This window comes from Tachyglossus aculeatus, chromosome 7, assembly GCF_015852505.1.
Source record: "Tachyglossus aculeatus isolate mTacAcu1 chromosome 7, mTacAcu1.pri, whole genome shotgun sequence".
In the NCBI taxonomy this organism is placed as follows: Eukaryota; Metazoa; Chordata; class Mammalia; order Monotremata; family Tachyglossidae; genus Tachyglossus; species Tachyglossus aculeatus.
In genome coordinates, this window is record NC_052072.1 from 43832690 (window position 1) to 43851845 (window position 19156).

A 19156-nucleotide genomic window follows, 5' to 3' on the forward strand; every position below is an offset into this window, starting at 1 on the left:
ATATACATTTAAATATTCTCTCTAAAGGCTTTTTGGGTTGGTCATTTTCAGTGGAGTTCTGTCTTTCTCCTTTCCAGACTCCAAGCCTATAGACCTTCTCCAGACTGTTGACTCTTTTGTAGAAGTGACTGCAGTGTGGGTGATGGGGACCTGTAAGCTCACTGTGGGCAGGGAGTGTGTCTGCTAAGTCTGTTGTATTGTGCTATTCCAAACGGTTAACACAATGCTCTGCACATAATAAGCATTCATTAAATACTACTGATTGACAGTGAAGCTGCAGCAAGCTTGACAGTGGAATTTTGGTCAGGAATTTTGAAGAATAAATGAACCTCAAGGAACTGCAGTAGATGGAAGAACATCATCCCATCCCACCTGGATTATTGCATCAGCCTCCTTGCTGACCTCCCAGCCTCTTGTCTCTCCCCAATCCAGTCCATACTTCATTCCACTGCCCGGATCATCTTTCTACAAAAACATTCAGGACATAATCACCCTCCCTCCTCAAAAATCTCCAGTGGTTGCCTATGCACCTCCGTATCAAACAAAAACCCCTCACCATTGGCTTTAAAGCACTCCATCACCTTGCCCCCACCTACCTCACCTCCTTTCTCTCCTTCTTCAACCCATCCCACATACTTCACTCCTCTAGCGCTAGTCTTCTCGCTGTGCCTCAATTCCACCTATCTCTCCTCCGATCCCTGGCCCACGTCCTGCCCTCTGGCCTGGAATGCCCTACCTCCTCAAATCTGATAGACAGTTGCTCCCCCAACATTCAGAGCCTTGTTGAGGGTACATCTCCTCCAGGAGACCTTCACAGACTAAGCCACATTTTTCCTCATTCCCCACTCCCTTCTGCATCACCCTGACTTGCTCCCTTTACTCTCCCCACAGCTCCCAGCCCCATATGTACTTATGTACATATCTGTAATTGTTTTTTTGTTTGTATTGATATCTGTCTCCCCCCTCTAGACTACAAGCTCATTTTGGGCAAAGAATGTCATTGTTTACTGGTGTACTGTACTTTCCCAAGCACTTAGTACAGTGCTCTACACATGGTAAGTGCTTAATAAATATGAGTGAATGAATGAATGAAGTAGCTGTCTGCTTGCTTCCTGACAATGCACCTTCTGGATGCTGTGTTGGAGACCCTTTAGATGAGAGTAAGATAAAGGCAGTAAGAAACTTATTTCCAAGGGCCCATTTTTAGCTCTTTTTGGGTAGATACAAGATAATCAGGTTGGACACAGTTCCTGGCCCACAAAGGACTCACAGTCTAAGAGGAAGGAAAACAAATGGCAAATCCCTATTTTGCAGGTGAGGAAACTGAGGCACAGAGATGTTGAGACTTGCTCATCATCACACAGCAGGCAAATGGCTGAGCCAGGATTAGAACCCAGGTCCTCTGGTTTCTAGGCCTGTGCTCCTTCCATGAAGCCAAGCTGATTTATATTGCCCAAGGCAGCCACTTCTCAGTCTGGGGTCTTCCCACAGTCCCCTTGTTCCCACCAAAGGAGACTTGACAAAGGTATAACTGAACTCTCTACCAATCCTCGAGAGCTCCAGTTGCATATAATAACATGGGGCTGAAAAAAGGTGCCTCGATTCTTTGTCATATAATCCAGGACCAGCTCTCCCATGCCACTCCTAATGAACTTCACATGCAGTTACAAGGTGCCACATCTAAAGATTAAAAAAGGGCCTCTTGTCTGAGACCACCTCGCCAGGAGATGAAATCCACTCTTTTTACTGACCAACATCCCTGACTTGTCTTGAGCTGAAGGAGCCTGGGGAATTAAACATACCATTTCCTCTTCCTCCACATAAACCCTTTACTGCTTCCATTTTAAATAGCTTCATGACTGACAACACACTTGTAGGGTTGGTTTGTTGATTTTGTTTAGTTGGCATTTTTTTTAAACAACCCTGTCCTTCCTGTAGACATATGGACAGTGTTCGTGACCTTGAGCGTGTTAAAGAATAGAGCAAAATGTTCTTTTCTCATTCCATGACTTGTCTTATCAGTCCTGCCACAGAGGAGTGGTCTGGATTCCAGAAGTTGCAGAGAACCTAACAAAATGCTTATCAACCAGCCAGATACACAGGGACATCAGCCTGGAATTCACGAAGGTCTCGCTCTAGGGCATACAGGTGTGTGGGAAGGGCAGACAGATGTTATGATTCAACAGCGACAATTTCTCTTTGCTTAGGAACAGAAAAGCATCTATACCCATGACATGATGACTGGATTTTTAAGTTTCCAACTCTTTTACCCTGGGCCCAAATCCTTGTGTTTTGGAAAATATTTTCAGAGCAGATTTGGAAAAAAAAAAAAAACAACCTCTCATATCCCAAATACTAACAAGCATCCTTATGATTCTGTAGCTAGTGAAAGGGAAAATATAAAATAGCAGTGGCCAGTCCCAAACTCTGACAGAACTGTGACTATCCCTTAGGGGAACTCTTTGTATCCTTTGCTGTATTAAAACTATTTCTGCAGTGCTGAAAATGGTGAGAGAAGAAGATGTTTCTGACAAAGCTTTGAAAGTTATGGAGCAAATAACACCCAACTCTCCCATTCTTAAAAGTCAGTTCAGAAGATGTGAGTCCTGACAGGGAAGGGTCTTTGAGGACTCTTTTGGTCCAGAAAGACCCCAAGTGTCTGGTCCACTTCTGACTGGTCCCTAGGGTAACATGACTGGATCCTAAGATGTGAAATCAGCTTCCTGTTGTTCTGCCAAACTCAGCAGAAATTCCAAAGCCCTTCATAGACCAGTAGAGATCTCCCACGTTTGCCCTGGACCATAATCAGTCATCTAGCCATAACCAGTGTGGTCTTCTGGGATAGGACTGCAAGGCAATGTTTGAGCTACACTATTTGCTTCACTATGTGACTTCCAAGCAAGAATAATGATCCTTGAACCCTCCTCCAAAGGACCAGTTCTTGGTGCATGTGGGGATCGAGTGAAGTGAACAATGCCATCAATCAATCAAACTTACCTATTGAGTGCTTACTGTTTGCAGAGCACTGTATTAAGTGCTTGGGAGAGTACACTATAACAGAGTTGGTAAACACATTCCTTGCCCACAACAAGCGGAAAGAGCACAGACCTGAGAATCTGAAGTATCTGGGTTCTATTCCTGTGACCTTGGGCAAGTTAGTTCACATCTCTGGGCCTCAGTTCCCTCATCTATAAAATGGGGATTAAGACTGTGAGGCCCATGTGGGATAGGACCGTGTCCAATCTGATTAGCTTGTATCTACCCCAGTGCTTAGAACAGTGCTTGGAACATAATAAGCATTAAACAATACCAGAAAAAAAGCAAGCATACAGCAGGTGTGAAGGGCACACCAGAGCTAATCACTGGGATTGGAGCCGCTCTCTGGTGAGGGTCCAGGGCGACACAAAGAGCTTCAGACCACACCACACTTCTAAGGTGACATGAGTGGATCCCAAAATGGGAAATCAGCTTCCTGATGCTCTCCCGGGACCCAGTAGAAATTCCCAAACCCACCATAGACTAAAAATGATCTCCCAACCTTGTCCTGGAACATTAGAGAAGCAGTGTGGCCTAGTGGAAAGAGCACAGGCTTGGAAGTCAGAGGTCATGGGTTCTAATCTCAGCCCTGCCACTTGTCAGCTGTGTGACTTTAGACAAGTCACTTAACTTCTCTGTGCCTCAGTGATCTCATCTGTAAAATGGGGATTAAGACTGTGAGCCCCACATAGGACAACCTGATAATCTTGTATCTACCCCAGGGCTTAGAACAATGCATGGCACATAGCAGACACTTAACAAATAACATCATCATTATTATTATAATCAGTCATCTGGCCATAACCAGTCTGGTCTTTTGGGATAGGAAGTGTGAAGCGACATTTGAGCCTTGCCATTTACTTCACTGTGTGACTTCCAGCATGCCTCTAGATTGTAAACTCACTGTGGTTGGGAATGTGTCTACCAATTCAGTTGTATTGTACCTTCTCCAGTGCTTAGTACAGTGTTCTGCACACAGTAAGCACTCAATAAATGCCATTGATTGATTGTCCCCAACCTGAAATAAGCATTCTGATTTCACAGCAGAAGGGAGAAGAAGGTAGGTATAACAACAAATACAATGCGGCTGCCTCACTCCTTACCCATACCACAGTTTCAGGAAGACTTGACCAGAGTAAGAAGTATAACAGAATGGTTTTCCCACTGTGTAACATAAGGGGAGTTCTGTTTTGACCTGAGTTTTCAGACACTCTTTGGGCTCATAATCAGGAGGACTAATTCTCTGGAGAAGACACTAATGCTAGGAAAAGCCCAGGGAAAACATGGAAGAGGCAGACCAGTAGCTAGATGGGTAGAGACCATAACAATAATAATGGAAGAACCATTAGAAAGGTTGTTGGTTATGGCAGAGGACAGGACGTTCTGGAAAAAGTATATCCATGGAGTTGCTATGAACTGGAAGGGCAAATAATATCCTGCAGGCCTAAGGGGAAAGCGATACAATCCCTATCTCCTGAGACATTCCTGCTTTGCCCATTATAAAGCCTGCCTTACCTTCCTCAGGCTTTTTTTCTGGTAAAGGAAAGGAAGATAGAGCTCACACTTCTGTACTCACCCACTTCAAGGAGCTCAAAATATTGTGTCTTTATTTTCCTTTTCTTTACCGATAAGGAAATTGAGGCACAGGTGATTTGTCTAGGGTCATACAAGAGTTAGAGGAACTGACTCTAGAACCTTTAATCCACAGCCCATGGCCCAATTCCTGATTGTGATTTGGGAATTATCTCAAGAGTCTGCTACACTGGATGTGTGAGAGCCTTAAGGAAAGGAGATCATATCAGAACTGCCTCCCACTCTGGTCTCTAAGCTCCTTGTGGGCAGGGATTGTGTCCACTAACTGAACTCTCTCAGTAGCTTAACAGTTCTCTGCATACAGTAAGTGGTCGGTAACACTATTGAATGACCGTTGGTTGAACGGAGGGCATGACCATGGGTATACCATGGAGCTACCCTCCAGATGTGCCAGGCTGTTTCATTCCTAGACTAGACAAAGAGCCCAGCTGGAGTGTGCCAGCTGGTTCTCAGGATGAAGCTAAATGGCTGAAGGGAACAACCTCTCACCAGAAGCTCCTTGGTCCCCATACTCCAAAACTTCTTACTGTAGAGAGAAGAAACAGTCCCTTGAACTCCATTCCTCTTATTATGAACACCTTATCAGGAACCATCTCTCCAAGTATTGATTTCTGGCCAACGATTAACCAGACATGACCTTAGTGCCTTGATAATAACTGGGGAGCTTAATGAATGGAGGGAAACCCAGTGGTTTATTAATAAAGCAGATATTTACAGACCCCCTCAGTTCATTCAGGCTGCTATAAATTAGGCTTGGGTTATTTTCAGGCCTCTTTAATGCCAGGCAGTCACCAGAAGTCCTGCTCCATCTTGGGATGCAAGTTTTGTCAAGTCATCTGAAGGGACTGAATAGGTCTGGACTCAAGTCCAAAATGACTCAAGGCCAAAACAGTAAGATAGGCCACCTGCTTAATTGCCCAAATAAACCAGTTAACAATTGCTTCTTGCTTTAAGAAAGTCCTTAAGATTTCTTTGTGTGCTCTACCTCTGGCATATGCATTTTCTTCAATAGATTCCAGTTGCTTTTGTCACTGACCTAAAGTAGGAATCTGAATGAAAATCCCTCTTTGTCAGATTTCAGTGGTTCAGAGTCCACAGCAATAGGGGAACTATGACTGATGATGAGACATTGTCCTCCAGTGTAGAGAGGCTTCAGTTTGGGGACAAAGAAGAAAATCTCTAGTGGAAAGTTCACAGGATTAGGAGGGAAGATACTTCTGTTCACATATCATTTTAGCCACTGGCCTGCTGTATAACCTTGGGCAAGTCACAACCTGGAGCTCAGTTTCCTCATCTGTAAAATGGAGATAAGATAGATCGTGAGCCCTGTGTGGGACAGGACCTTCCATCATTAATCAATCAGTTGTATGTATTGAGTACTGTACTAAGCGCATGGGAGAGTACAATATAACCAAGTTGGTAGACATGTTCTCTGTCTATAAGGAACTTACAGTCTAGAGAGGGGAGCTTATGGAAGGATTGGAAAAGTTAGTTCCTGGTGTCTCAAGTAATCATAAACAAAATGTATGTTTTTGTCTCCATATAAAAGCAGTACCTTCAGACAGCTGGAGTCCCCACTTAGCAAATACCCCATACCACATTCCCACCACTCATTTTACATGGATGTCATTGGCATAAGCAGCCCAAATCATTGATGACACTAAATCCTGAAAGAAGGGTTAAGTTCAATATGGCATTTTATATGATTGTACTGTTCCCTGAACAAAAGCAACAGTGGAAACCCTCAGGTTGCCATTGTAGGATAAAACTTACTTTCTGAGGAGCTGACTGAACAGGAAAATGCCATTAAGGGGAAGTGGGAAATGTCATTTGAGGGAAGTGCTACTTTAGAGGCCCCAGGCTGGTTGGTGTGATAAATAGTTCAACGAAGCTAACCTTTGAACTGGATCATGACATGGTTGACCTCACCAAACTGTCTCCTGCCATGGCTAATTCTCTAATGTCACAGTGGAGTGCAGCAGTACCTCCGCACTAGTCGTTAGAGATCAGGGAAATGGTTCTTACTGTGAAACTGATAGAAAAATGAAGGGGACTGTATCTTCTGGTTCTTTATGTATCATCTTTGGGTCCCAAATCTTCCTTAGAAGTCTCTCCCCCCTCTATGAAATTTTACATTGCTATTACCCAGAATAATGTCAGAGGACTTGGGTCCTAATCCTGGCTCCACAACTTGCTTGCTTTGTGACCTTGGCCAAGTCACTTACTTTCTCTATGCCTCAGTTACCTCATCTGTAAAATGGGGGATCAAATCCTCCCTCTGACTTAGACTGTGAGTTCTATAGGGGACAGAGAATGGGTCAACCTAATTACGTTGTATCTACCCCAGGGCTTAAAGCAGTGCTTGACACATGGTAAGCACTTAACAAAGACCATAAAAATTACAGTCAACTTAATTAGAAGTTATTTTAATGAAATTATATTCATTTGATTAAATGTGTCATTGATTACATTTGTTAATATTTACTTTTTTCATTATTCGTAAGAAATCAGCCTCAAAAGATTCATTAAATCAATGGTATTTACCGTAAGCACTTAATAAATGCCATTATTATTATTACCGAACACTTACTGTGTGCAGAGCACTGTACTAAGCACTTGGGAGGGTACAATAGAGAGGGTAGACAAAATCCCTACCATCAAGGACCTTACAATTTGGATTTAATGCAGTAGGTCAGAAAACACTTGGGAGTATGAGGAGGAGAGGAAGTAAATCTCAATAAAATGTGCCTGTGAGCCACACTCTATAGGCTAACCATTGGAACTTCCTTGGTATCAGTGGAAGAGGTACCATGCAATTGTTCTTCTTGTTGTTCTTCTGTTGTACTTCTCAAGCTCTTAGTCCAGTATATTGCATTCAGAAGTAGCTCAGTAAATGTTGCTACAACTGTTTGTCTGAGACTATAATGTCCCTTAGTTATGGCTTACAAAGGAGACAACAATAAAGGAAAACCTATGCTCTGGCCAGAAGTTAATCACTTGGTTATTTCTCCAGGGCTTCCAAACCAAATCTGGATTTAGCTGGATCAGGCAGACCGGGATTGGAATCACCCCACTGGATGTGCTGCAGTAATTTAGGAAATGGACATTTCTTGCACTTGGAATTTGACATGACAAATAGATGCTCAAGTTTGCAAAGCCAACTGATGTGTCAGAGTCACTGTTTCTTATTTGAAATGCTTTCATCTTTAAAAATCCAGCAAGACTTCTCTCACAGGGATTTAAGAAGTAGAGGCAGTTATTTGGACTTTCAACAGTTTCTTGGGTGGTTTGGGGATAATGGCAAAACTATGGTTATTTCTACCCACTGGCTCTGGGCCAATGTCATTACAACATTATTTAATGATGATGGTGAGGATACCTTTTCTAATGTCTGGCAGATCTTGAGGAGGTGCCATCTTTAAAATTTCTTGCATTTACAGAGTCTGGATAGTCAAGAAATTCCGAAGGCATTATCTCTCCATTTTGGCATTAACAGGAACCTGGAATGTAGCAGAGGTACCAAAAAATCGAGGTCTGTACGAGAGCTAACCAGACACTATCCAAATAAGAAAGAGAAATAAGAAGCTATAATAATAATGGCATTTATTAAGCACTTACTATGTGCAAAAGCACTGTTCTAAGCGCTGGAGGGTTTGGCTAACCAAATTAGAGTTTTGTATAAAGATGGAGATAAATTATCATGTTATTAAACTTGATTAACTCATCCCTTTCAAACTAATCATGTGTTTTTAAAAGGTATTTATTAAGCACTTATTACATGCCAGACACTGTACTAAGTGCTATGGTAGTTACAAGCTAATCAAGTTGGATGGTCTAATGTCCCACATCGGGGCTCACTGTCTTAATCCTCATTTTATAGATGAGGTAACCAAGGCCCAGAGAAGTTAAGTGACTTGCCAAAGATCACACAGCTGACAAGTGGCAGAGCTGGGATTAGAACCCAGGTCCTCTGACTCCCAGGCGTGGGCTCTTTCCACTAGACCACACTACTTCTCTTTAAGATTTTCTGAATTTAAGATTAGAATTATAGGAATCGGAAACAACAGTTATCCACATGCTTCCTTAAGGAAATAACATACACACACAAATACCAGGGAAAATGACATCAAAACTTCACCTTCCATCCAAACACAAATGAAGACATTCACAGGCAGCATGCACACACAAAGAACAAGTAGTATTTGAGTGCATAGCTGTGCTGGCCTACAAATACATGATGTGTTTTCAGAAAAATACATCAAAACAAACGAACAAAGATTCCCTTTGTGGAATCAATATATACTGAAAGATGTACTTAAAATATTTTCTCTCTTTTTCTCTGTCCCTCTCTCTTTCAAACACACACACACATACATATACAGCCTTCCCTATCCAATAGGGGAGGGAGATATTTTTAATGGTCTTTTTTTTCCCTTTTCCAGGAAAAGGATGAAATCATCCATTTATCCTGGACCAATTACAAGCACTAGAAAGCACTGAAAAAAACAGAGAGCAATGCTTGATCACAAATAAATATACAGCAGGGGAAAAACTGTTATTGATTAGCCTTGTAAACTCTGCTGCTGAATCAATAACAATTTCTGGAAATGCCAGACATTTATTTGGTCCAGTTAGTACAACGGAGATAATAATAAACATACTTATGAAGTGTGTCTCTCGACACCATTCCCTTGAACCCCTTGTAACAAGTGCATGCAATAAGGTGCAATGGCTGCACGTGCCAAGATTAATTCATTACAAGTTTAAAAACTTAAGCTGAATTATCAGCCAACTGTAACACCACTATAGAAAAATTCACTCTGGGTGTTATAAGAAATCTCAAAAAATAAAAAATTCCCATGTCTTACACAAACCCTAATACTTGATCAAATGGCTAGAATGAAGCTATTTGTTGGCAGTCCCCAGGAAACTGGGTGAATTTTAACTAACTGAAATATGAATTACTGAGTTGGTTACCTGGATCAGAGAAGGCAGGGTCCTCACACCTGCACAATTTTCCAGTGTCCAGGCAGGGAGGATCCTGGATCCCTACAGAACTCAGTTCCCCCTCCACAAATCATCAGATATAGCTTCTAAGTTTCACTCATAAATGCACGCATATTCTGCACTTCTATATAAATAATAATAATAATAATGGTATTTGTTGAGCATTTAGTATGTGCCAGGCACTATATTAAGCACTGGGATGGTTACAAGTAAATTGGGTTGGGCACAGTCCCTGTCCCACATGGGATTCACGGTCTCAATCCCCATTTTACAGATTAGGTAACTGAGGCACAGAGAAGTGAAGTGATTTGCCCAAGGACACACAGATGATGAGTGTCAGGATTAGAATCCATGACCTTCTGACTCCCAAGTCCATGCTGTATCCACTATACCATGCCTCTTCTACATTGCATCATGCTGCTTCTACACTAGTATTACTACATTACTATTATTATATAGTTAATAATAATTAGTAATTATAGTACTTGTTAAGTGCTTACTATGTGCCAAATACTGTTCTAAGCATAGGGATAGATACAAGTTAATCAGGTTGGACACAGTCCCTGTGCAACATAGCACTCACAGTCTAAGAAGGAAGGGGTAGGATTTATTCCCATTTTACAGATGAGGTAACTGAGTCCCAGAGAAATTCATTGATTTGCCCAAAGTCACACAGCAGACATGGCAGAGCCCGGGATTAGAAACCACGTCCTATGACTCCCAGTGCCATGCTCTTTCCATTAGGCTATGCTGCTTCTCTAGTTCTGTCAGGCTGGAGCTTCTCTGGCCTACTTTATGATCCCTACCCAATCATTTCCCAAAGAGTTTAAAAATCAGGACATGCCTCTCTTTTTTGGCACACTGAATGGCTTAAACTGAATATTGGCAACAGAGAGAAATGTGCAATTGATCAGACAAAGCTAGCAGGAGAAGTCACAATACAAAATTTACCCCTATCCACCTCCCCTCATCTCCCACTGCTGTCAACCTTCCACTAATTTCTCTGCTCTCCACTAATGGAAATGGCCCCAGATGAATGGCCATTAGTTCCTGAAATTATTTGGACAGATCTGATGAAGGTATCACTGATTTCCAGTTGGGAGGGTATTATTGGAAGGTGACAAGAGCTGAATTGGAACCCTAATGAAATCATCCCTTCATTCCATCTCCTTATTGTATCTTCGTTCATCGTGGAGTTGCTAGGATGAATTTGAACCACTGACCTAGCTGGAGAGGGAAGATTTCCATAAATCACTTGCTAGCCAATTCTCATGTCTGAGTCCCTTTCTCCATAGAGCACTTGTGGCTGGGTGAGGTGGTCTGTGGGCCTGGTTTAATCCCACAGAATGGTTTTCCCTCAGGTCTTAGGTTGGGGCTGAGAATGAGTCTTTTTACACTTACTGAAGCAGTCTCTCCAGTAATTAAACACTCCCCTAATAGGGAGGTGCCAATGACCTGGCCACATACTTTATTGATAAAATTTTAACCATCAGGTGTGAGCTCCCTAAAATCTTCCCTGCTCTTCTCCAGTCCCTGCCTCCTCCTTCCTCCTCTTCCACTCTCCCATCTTTCCCAGCAGTATCTCAAGCACTTGATATTCATCCTTAGTCCTGCAACACTTATGTAGATATCTGTAATTTATTTTGATGTCTTTCTCCCCTCAGAAGACTGTCAGCTCCTTGTGGGCAGGGATGATGTCTATCACCTCTGTTGTATTGTACTCTCCCATGCATTTAAGACAGATCTCTGCACACAGCAAGTGCTCAATAAATACCATGGATTGAATGACTGATTCAGGAAGATGACTGCTTTTATTCCACTGGGGTGAGAGGCTATGATCATGAATGCCTGGGGACTTGTAGCCACTGGGCCTAGCTGGTGGTGAACCTGGGCAGACAGAGAAAGGAAGGAGAGAGAGGGCAAGGTCTTGTGAATATAAAATTGTTTTGTAGGATTTTTCCATATGGATTTTCTCCAGGTTGAAAGAGTTCCTGTTGACTCTCAATGGGTCCTGAATGCTCAGGGATCCCATGAGAACAGTAATGCATTAGGTGGTTCCTTATTTGTCCCAGAGAATGAATGAACCTCCCTAACCCTGCAACCAATCTGTCCAGACCAGAAGCAGTTCCAGGAGTCTAGAGGCCATAGGTCATTTCTGCAATTTTCAAAACAAGCAACAGTGATATTGAGTGCCCACAGAAGTGTGGTACATGATCCCTCCTCTCAAGAAGCTCACAGTCTGATCTGAAGTGAATGGGAGCTCCTTTTTTTAAAAAAAATGGCGTTTTAAAATCAATCAATTGTATTTATTGAGTGTTTACTGTGTGCAGAGCACTGTACTAAGCGCTTGGGAAGTACAAGTTGGCAACATATAGAGACGGTCCCTACCCAACAGTGGGCTCAAGTCTAGAAGGGGGAGACAGAGAACCAAACAAAACAAATTAACAAAATAAAATAAATAGAATAGATAGGTACAAGTAAAATAAAGAAGTGAAGTGATTTGCCCAAGGACACACGGGCAAAGCTCTTACTATGATCCAGGCACTGCACTAAGTACTGGGATACATACAAGATAGTCAGGTTGGACACAGGCCCTATCCCACTTGGAGCTCACAGTCTTAATCCCCACTTTACAGATGAGGGAATTGAGGCACAGAAAAGTGAAGTGACTTGCCCAAGGTCACACAGTAGAAAAGTGGTGGAGCTAAAATTAGAACACAGGTCCTCTGACTCTCAGGTCTGTGCTTTTTCCACTAGGCCATGCTGCATATCCATCGCACTGCTTCTTAAATATAATAAGCAGATTGTACACTACTTAAATAGCTTACTGGGTGCTTTTAGGTAAATTGCTTCATCAGTCTGTGCGATGATTTTCTCAGTAATTTTAAGAAGTGCAGTACTAATACTGTGGGCTATCATTTTGTTCTTTATTAAAACTTTCTTTTCTAGAGCAATTTTATTTGGGGAATTTATTCTGACTCTCCGCTTTGATGAAAAAACATGATCTTGAGAAGAGAATGTGAAGCAACTTCTCTTGAATTATTTTCCCACCTGGAACCTCCCATCTCAATTATTGTGGTTGGAGAAACACTAACTTGACACCTCAGTTTATAATATATTTGAGTATTTGTGGTTTGAAGTGGCAGGGAAAGCAGGAATAATTAAAATCCAGAGAAAATCCAACATCCTCATTTTAATCAATCCCCTTCTGACCACAACTATTCAAAGTGCAAGATCGAGTGATTTGGCTTTCACCAGATTTCCCTTCCCTCATCCCCACTCTGGTGGAAATGGCTAATGACCAGTTCAATGGCTGAAAAGAATATCATGGGAGGGAGGGAGGGAAATAGCATAAGGCAGAAATAATCCTTACTCAGAGAAGTGCATATTGAGAGGTTCAATATTCCCTAAGATTCTCCAGAATCTTGTACAATAATGGGGTGGAAAAACCCAAGGATCAGCCACTGCCCTTGCAACAATGAAATAGAGCATTCCTCAGTTAACAGTCTCCAAATCTGTCCCTCTTACAAAATCTTGGTTTGTGTGTAAAGTTTCCCTGATTCAGTCTATTACAAAAATTGTGTCTTCTTCGAGCTTATTGTTGGTCCAGAGCACTGGTCTGAATCTAACAATCATCACTGTGTAATCTGTAGTCCTCTAGACTGTAAGATCTTTGTGTGCAAGTAATGTATCTGTTATATTGTACTCTCTCCAGTGCTTAGAACAGTGCTCTGCACACAGTAAGTGCTCAATAAATATGATTGACTGTGACTTTAAAGTGCTTACTACACAGGCAGCATTGTACTAAGCCCTGGGGTAGATACAGTATACAATCTCCCTCCCACATGAGTCACTCAGTCTTAGGGGGAGGGAGAACAAGTACTTAATTCCTATTTTTCAGATGAAGAAACTGAGGCACAGAAAAGTTTAGTGATTTGCCCATGGTCATCCAGCAGGCATATGGTGGAGCCCATATTAAAACACAAGTTTCTTGGCTCCTAGATCTGTGCTCTTTCCACTAGGCCACACTGCACAGCCATTAACATACAGAACCTTCTGTGTAACAGCCTCCAAGACTTTCAGTGATGTTGGCCTATTGAGTTACAAGAGCTGCCCAGTGGAATAGAAGAAAATTCTGATACAAGCTTCCAGGGGTCCAGTTGTATCCTTAAGGGTAGCAGCACAGAATAAATTGAACACGAATGAACCTAATGCATAGCCCTGCTTTTCTATGATGTTGTTGGGCAAAGAGTCAAACAAAAAATCAAAGGGAAGCAGCATGACAATGGAAAGAGCACAGGCCCTAGAGTCAGCATCTGGATTCTTATCTCTGCTCTGTCACTGTCTGCTGCTGGGTAAATCACTTAGCTTTACTTTACCTCAGTTACTTCATCTGCAAAATGGGGAATCAATATCATCAATCATATTTATTGAGCGCTTACTGTGTGCAGAGCACTGTACAATATCTGTGAGTCCTCCCTCTTAGAATGTGAGCCTCATGTGGGACCTATCTTATTTCTACCCCAGTGCTGAGTACAGTGCTTGGCATACAGCAAGCACTTGAGAAGCAATAATAATGATGGCATTTATTAAGCGCTTACTATGTGCAAAGCACTGTTCTAAGCACTGGGGAATTTACAAGGTGACCAGGTTGTCCCACGTGGGGCTCACAGTCTTAATCCCCATTTTACAGGGGAGCAATGTGGCCTAATGGATAGAGTATGGGCCTGGGAATCAGAAGGACCTGGGTTCCAAACCCAGCTTGCTTCTTCTCTGCTATGTGACCTTGGGTAAGTCACTTAACTTCTCAGAGCCTCAGTTACCTCATCTGTAAAATTGGGATTAAGACTGTTGGCCCCCATGTGGGACAGGGACTATCCAGCCTGATTAGCTTGTATCTATGCCAGGACTCAATACACTGTCTGGCACATAGTAAGTGCTTAACAAATACCATTACAAAAAAGGTACTTAACAAATACCACAATTATTATTATCACGTTCAGCTTTGATTCATCACCAGATCTTTTCAGGGTAACCAACTGTGCCAGAGTCCAGGTTTGTTGATGGTGTCAAATGCCTTTGGGAAATCTTTAATTGTTGGTGAGCAGCAATTTAGTAGATGAAGGGTCTTCCTGGGAGTCAATTTAACAAAGCCATAGTTTCTAGAGGAAGATGATGTTCCTGATGATGGTGGACTTCCAGTGACTACCATCATTAAGAGTACCATCTTCTTCTAGAAACGTCTCTTTACAGTGGTTGCTGACAATGTTTTCTAAGGATTTTTGGATACATCTCCAGGAAACTCTTCATGAGCAACCCAGTTCTTATCTATCAGTGTTTACTTGGTGCCACCGGGTGTGTGAAACTTCTGAAGCAAAAGTTTGTCTTCATTTCCCCTGCTAGGCACTGTAATGGAGCATCATTGACACAGAACAGCTGCTGCATTTCCATTCCAAAAGGGATTGTGAGCAGCAGCCAATGAGTGATTCTTATATAGATTCTCTCTAAAATCCCTTGAGATCCATCAGAGAGGAAGGTGTAATGCAAAACAAAGTGAGCTGTATTGCTGTTACTGTAAATGTTGATGATTCTCCAGCCCAACGAATATACTCACTGCTTGGATGACTAGGGAAGGTGAGAGTTGATGGGAGACATTCCTATGAGGAAAGTGAAGGTGCAGCAGTAGTTTCTGGAATGGACCACTTTTACGCTTTCCTCTTTGGTAGAAAAAGTTTATAAAAAGATTTCACTCACTTCCTACATTTTGTTGCAGGAACATGTGCAAGCTCATTGAATCTGATTCTGGACTCACCTGGGTTCATTTAACCCCATATCCTTCCTAGTTTGGGAGTTGAGGGAGCATGATTCAAAAATAGCGTCAGTAATGATTTACAAAATCAGATCTAGTTGCAGTGGATTGATATCATGATCTAAATTGTGTGTGTGTGTGCGCGTGTGTGCGTGTGTGTGTGTTTGTGTTTTGGAAAGAAGAGTCCTGGGAGAGCTTCCAATAAATAATTCAGCCTTCGACCTACTTGGCTAGTCCAGTGACCACTTGACCTCGGCATGGAAAATGTTCCAGTTTTATCCTTTTACAATCTGGAGGTCAAGGTATTATTAACTGAAGGGTGACTGCAGTATCCTTTTATTTCTACACAGGAAGAAAAAGGAAAGCCATTCCATTCTGGGTCCATACCATAGACTGCCAGGAGGCAAGAGCTGCAAACTGACCAATGAGCCTGTCTATAGGCTATTGGAACCTTCACTCTTGGAAGACTGGGAAGCTAAGAGGCAGTCAGTTTTGAACATCACATCAATAGCAAGTGACAAATAGTTGAGGCAGCCAAGGCCAATCTTTGTGATCGTGCAGGGAGGATGGCTTATAAATTATGCCATGCCACCTTCTTACTGTGAGTGGCCCCCCAAGGTTCTGTTCTGGGTGCCCTCCTCTTAGAACTTTACACTCCCTCCCTGGGGAATCTCATCGGCTCCCAAGGCTATAGTGACCACCTCTATGTGATTTCCTCCCAAATCTCCCCAACTAGCACTAACCTCTCTCCTTCTCCACAATTTCATTTCCTTCTGTCTCCAGGACATGTCTGCATCAATATTATGCTGGCACCAATAGCTCAAATGATCCCAAACTGATCTCCTCATCTTTCTTTCCACCTTACTTTTCTACCCTAGTTGATAACCAACCTCCATCTTCCCCATCACTGAAGTCCACAATAGTGGCATTATGCTTGACTCTTCCCTCTTAAAACCCCCACATTCAATGTCACCAATTCCTGTTGGGTTCCCCTTCACAACACTTCCAGGATCTGCCTCTTCCTCTCCACCCAAATGGCCATCACACTGGCCCAGGTACTTGTCACAGCCCAGTTTGACTAGTGCATTAGCCTCCTCACTGAACTCCCTGCCTCCAGTCCCTCCCCTCTTCAGTCTATTCTTCATTTTGTTGCCTAGATCATTTTTCCAAAACACTATTTTGCGCACATCTCCCAACTCCTCAAAAACCTCCAGTGGTTACTCATTCCTTTTTGCATCAAGCAGAAACTCCTGAAAATTGTCCTTTAGGCACTCAAGTTGGTCTCTCCCTCCTACTTATCCATCCTCTTTTCCAACTCCACCTCGATTCACATTCTTCATTCCTCAATAATAATGATGATGGTATTTGTTAAGCACTTACTATGTGCAAAGCCCTGTTCTAAGTGCTGGGGGGATACAAGGTGATCAGGTTGTCCCATGGGGGGCTCACAGTCTTAATCCCCATTTTACAGATGAGGGAACTGAGGCCCAGAGAAGTGAAGTGACTTGCCCAAAGTCACACAGCTGACAAGTGGTGGAGCTGGGATTTGAACCCATGACCTCTGACTCCAAAGCCCGTGCTCTTTCCACTGAACCATGCTGCTTCTCTAAAGCTTCCTCTTAAGCTAACCTGCTTACTGTGCCTTTTTTATGGCATTTGTTAAGCGCTTACTATGTGCCAGGCACGTTACTAGGCACTGGGGTTAATCTAGGCACAAGTTATCTAGGGGATTATCTAGGCACTAGTAATCTAGGGGATTAACTAGGCACAAGTTAATCAGGTTGGACACAATCTCTATCTATATAGACTCCCACTCTTAATCCCCATTTTATAGATGCAGCACAGAGAACTTAAGTGACTTGTCCAAGGTCACACAGCAAACAAGTGGCAAAGCCAGGATTAGAACCCAGGTTCTCTGATCACCAAGCCTTGATCTTGCCTCTCTTGTCACTAACCTCTTTCTCACACCCTTAACACCACCTGGAACTTCTTTCCCCTTCAAATTCACCAGACCACAGTTCTCCCTATTTTTGAAGTCCTGATGAAATCACATCTCAAGGAAGCCTTCCCCATTTATTGTCTAATCTATCTCTGCCACTTCTGCGGCACCTAAGCACTTGTGTACGCTCAACCTCTAATAGGATTTACTCATTCTATGTCTAACATAACCTATGACTTAAAGCACTACTCATGAACCTAACCCTTTTTCCCTCCTCTTTTTTTAATTTTTAGTGCCCATCTCCCTGGCTAGGTTGTAAGTTCCTTGAGGCCAGGGGTTATTCCCACTAACTCTACCGTACTTTCTCAAGTTCTCGTTACAGTTCTCTGAAAACATTATACACTTAATAAAAATCATTGATTAATTGATGGCCATGCAAATCATTTTAGCATCACTTGTATTCCTGAAGAGGATCTCAACGAAAATGTGTCATCTTTGAATATGAAGAACAGATAAGTGTACTGCATCGCTTTAGGAGAAATGGTGTCAAAACTAAAGCAGCATGGCTTAGTGGAAAGAGCATGGGTCTGGAATCAGAAGACCTGGTTTCTAATCCTGGCTTCATAACTTGTGTACTGTGAGCCATAGGACAAGTCACTTAACTTCTCTGTACCTCAGTTGCCTTGTCTTTAAAATGGAGATTTAGAGTGTGAGCCCCAACTTGTGTCCAACCCTGTCTAAACAGCGTGGCTCAGTGGAAAAGAGCACAAGCTTTGGAGTCAGAGGTCATGGGTTCAAATCCCAGCTCCATCAATTCTCAGCTGTGTGACTTTGGGCAAGTCACTTAACTTCTCTGGGCCTCAGTTCCCTCATCTGTAAAATGGGGATTAAGATGGGCGGTTACAAAGTGATCAGGTTGTCCCATGGGGGGCCCACAGCCCCCCATGGGACAACCTGATCACTTTGTAACCTCCCCAGTGCTTAGAACAATGCTTTGCACATAGTAATGCTTAATAAATGCCATCATCATTATTATTATTACCCCTGCACTTAATACAGTGTATGGCAACATAGTAAATGCTTAACAAATACCATTTTGAAAAAAAAAACTTTAAAGTAACTGTGGCTTTAGAGCAAGGACTGGCAACGAGAGAAGTAGCATGGTGTAATGGATAGAGCACAAGCCTGGGAGTCACTAGGACCTGGGTTCTAACCCTGGGTCCTCCACCTCTGCTGTGTGACCTTGGTCAAGTCACTTCACTTCTCTGGGCCTCAGTCACCTCATCTGCAAATTGATACTGTGAGTCCCACGTGGGACAGGGACCATGTCTGACCCAATCTGCTTGTATCCACCTCAGAGCTTAGTAAAGTGCCTGGCACATAGTAAGTCCTTAATAAATACCATTATTATCATTATTATTTTGGTGCAGAAAGAGCCAAGCAAAATGAAACCTTTGAGCAGTTGGTCTTCAAATAGCCAATCCTACAAGGTAAGCACACCTTAAAGTGGTTTCACTGGGACTGACAGTTTTAATAATAATAATGGAATTTATTAAGTGCTTACTGTGTGCAAAACACTGTTCTAAGTGCTGGGGTGATCAGGTTGGCCCACGTGGGGCTCACAGTCTTAATTCCCATTTTACAGATGAGGTAACAGGCCCAGAGAAGTTAAGTGACTTGCCTGAAGTCACACAGCTGACAAGTGGCAGAGCTGGGATTAGAACCCGTGACCTCTGACTCCCAAGCCCGTGCTCTTTTCACTAAGCTATGCT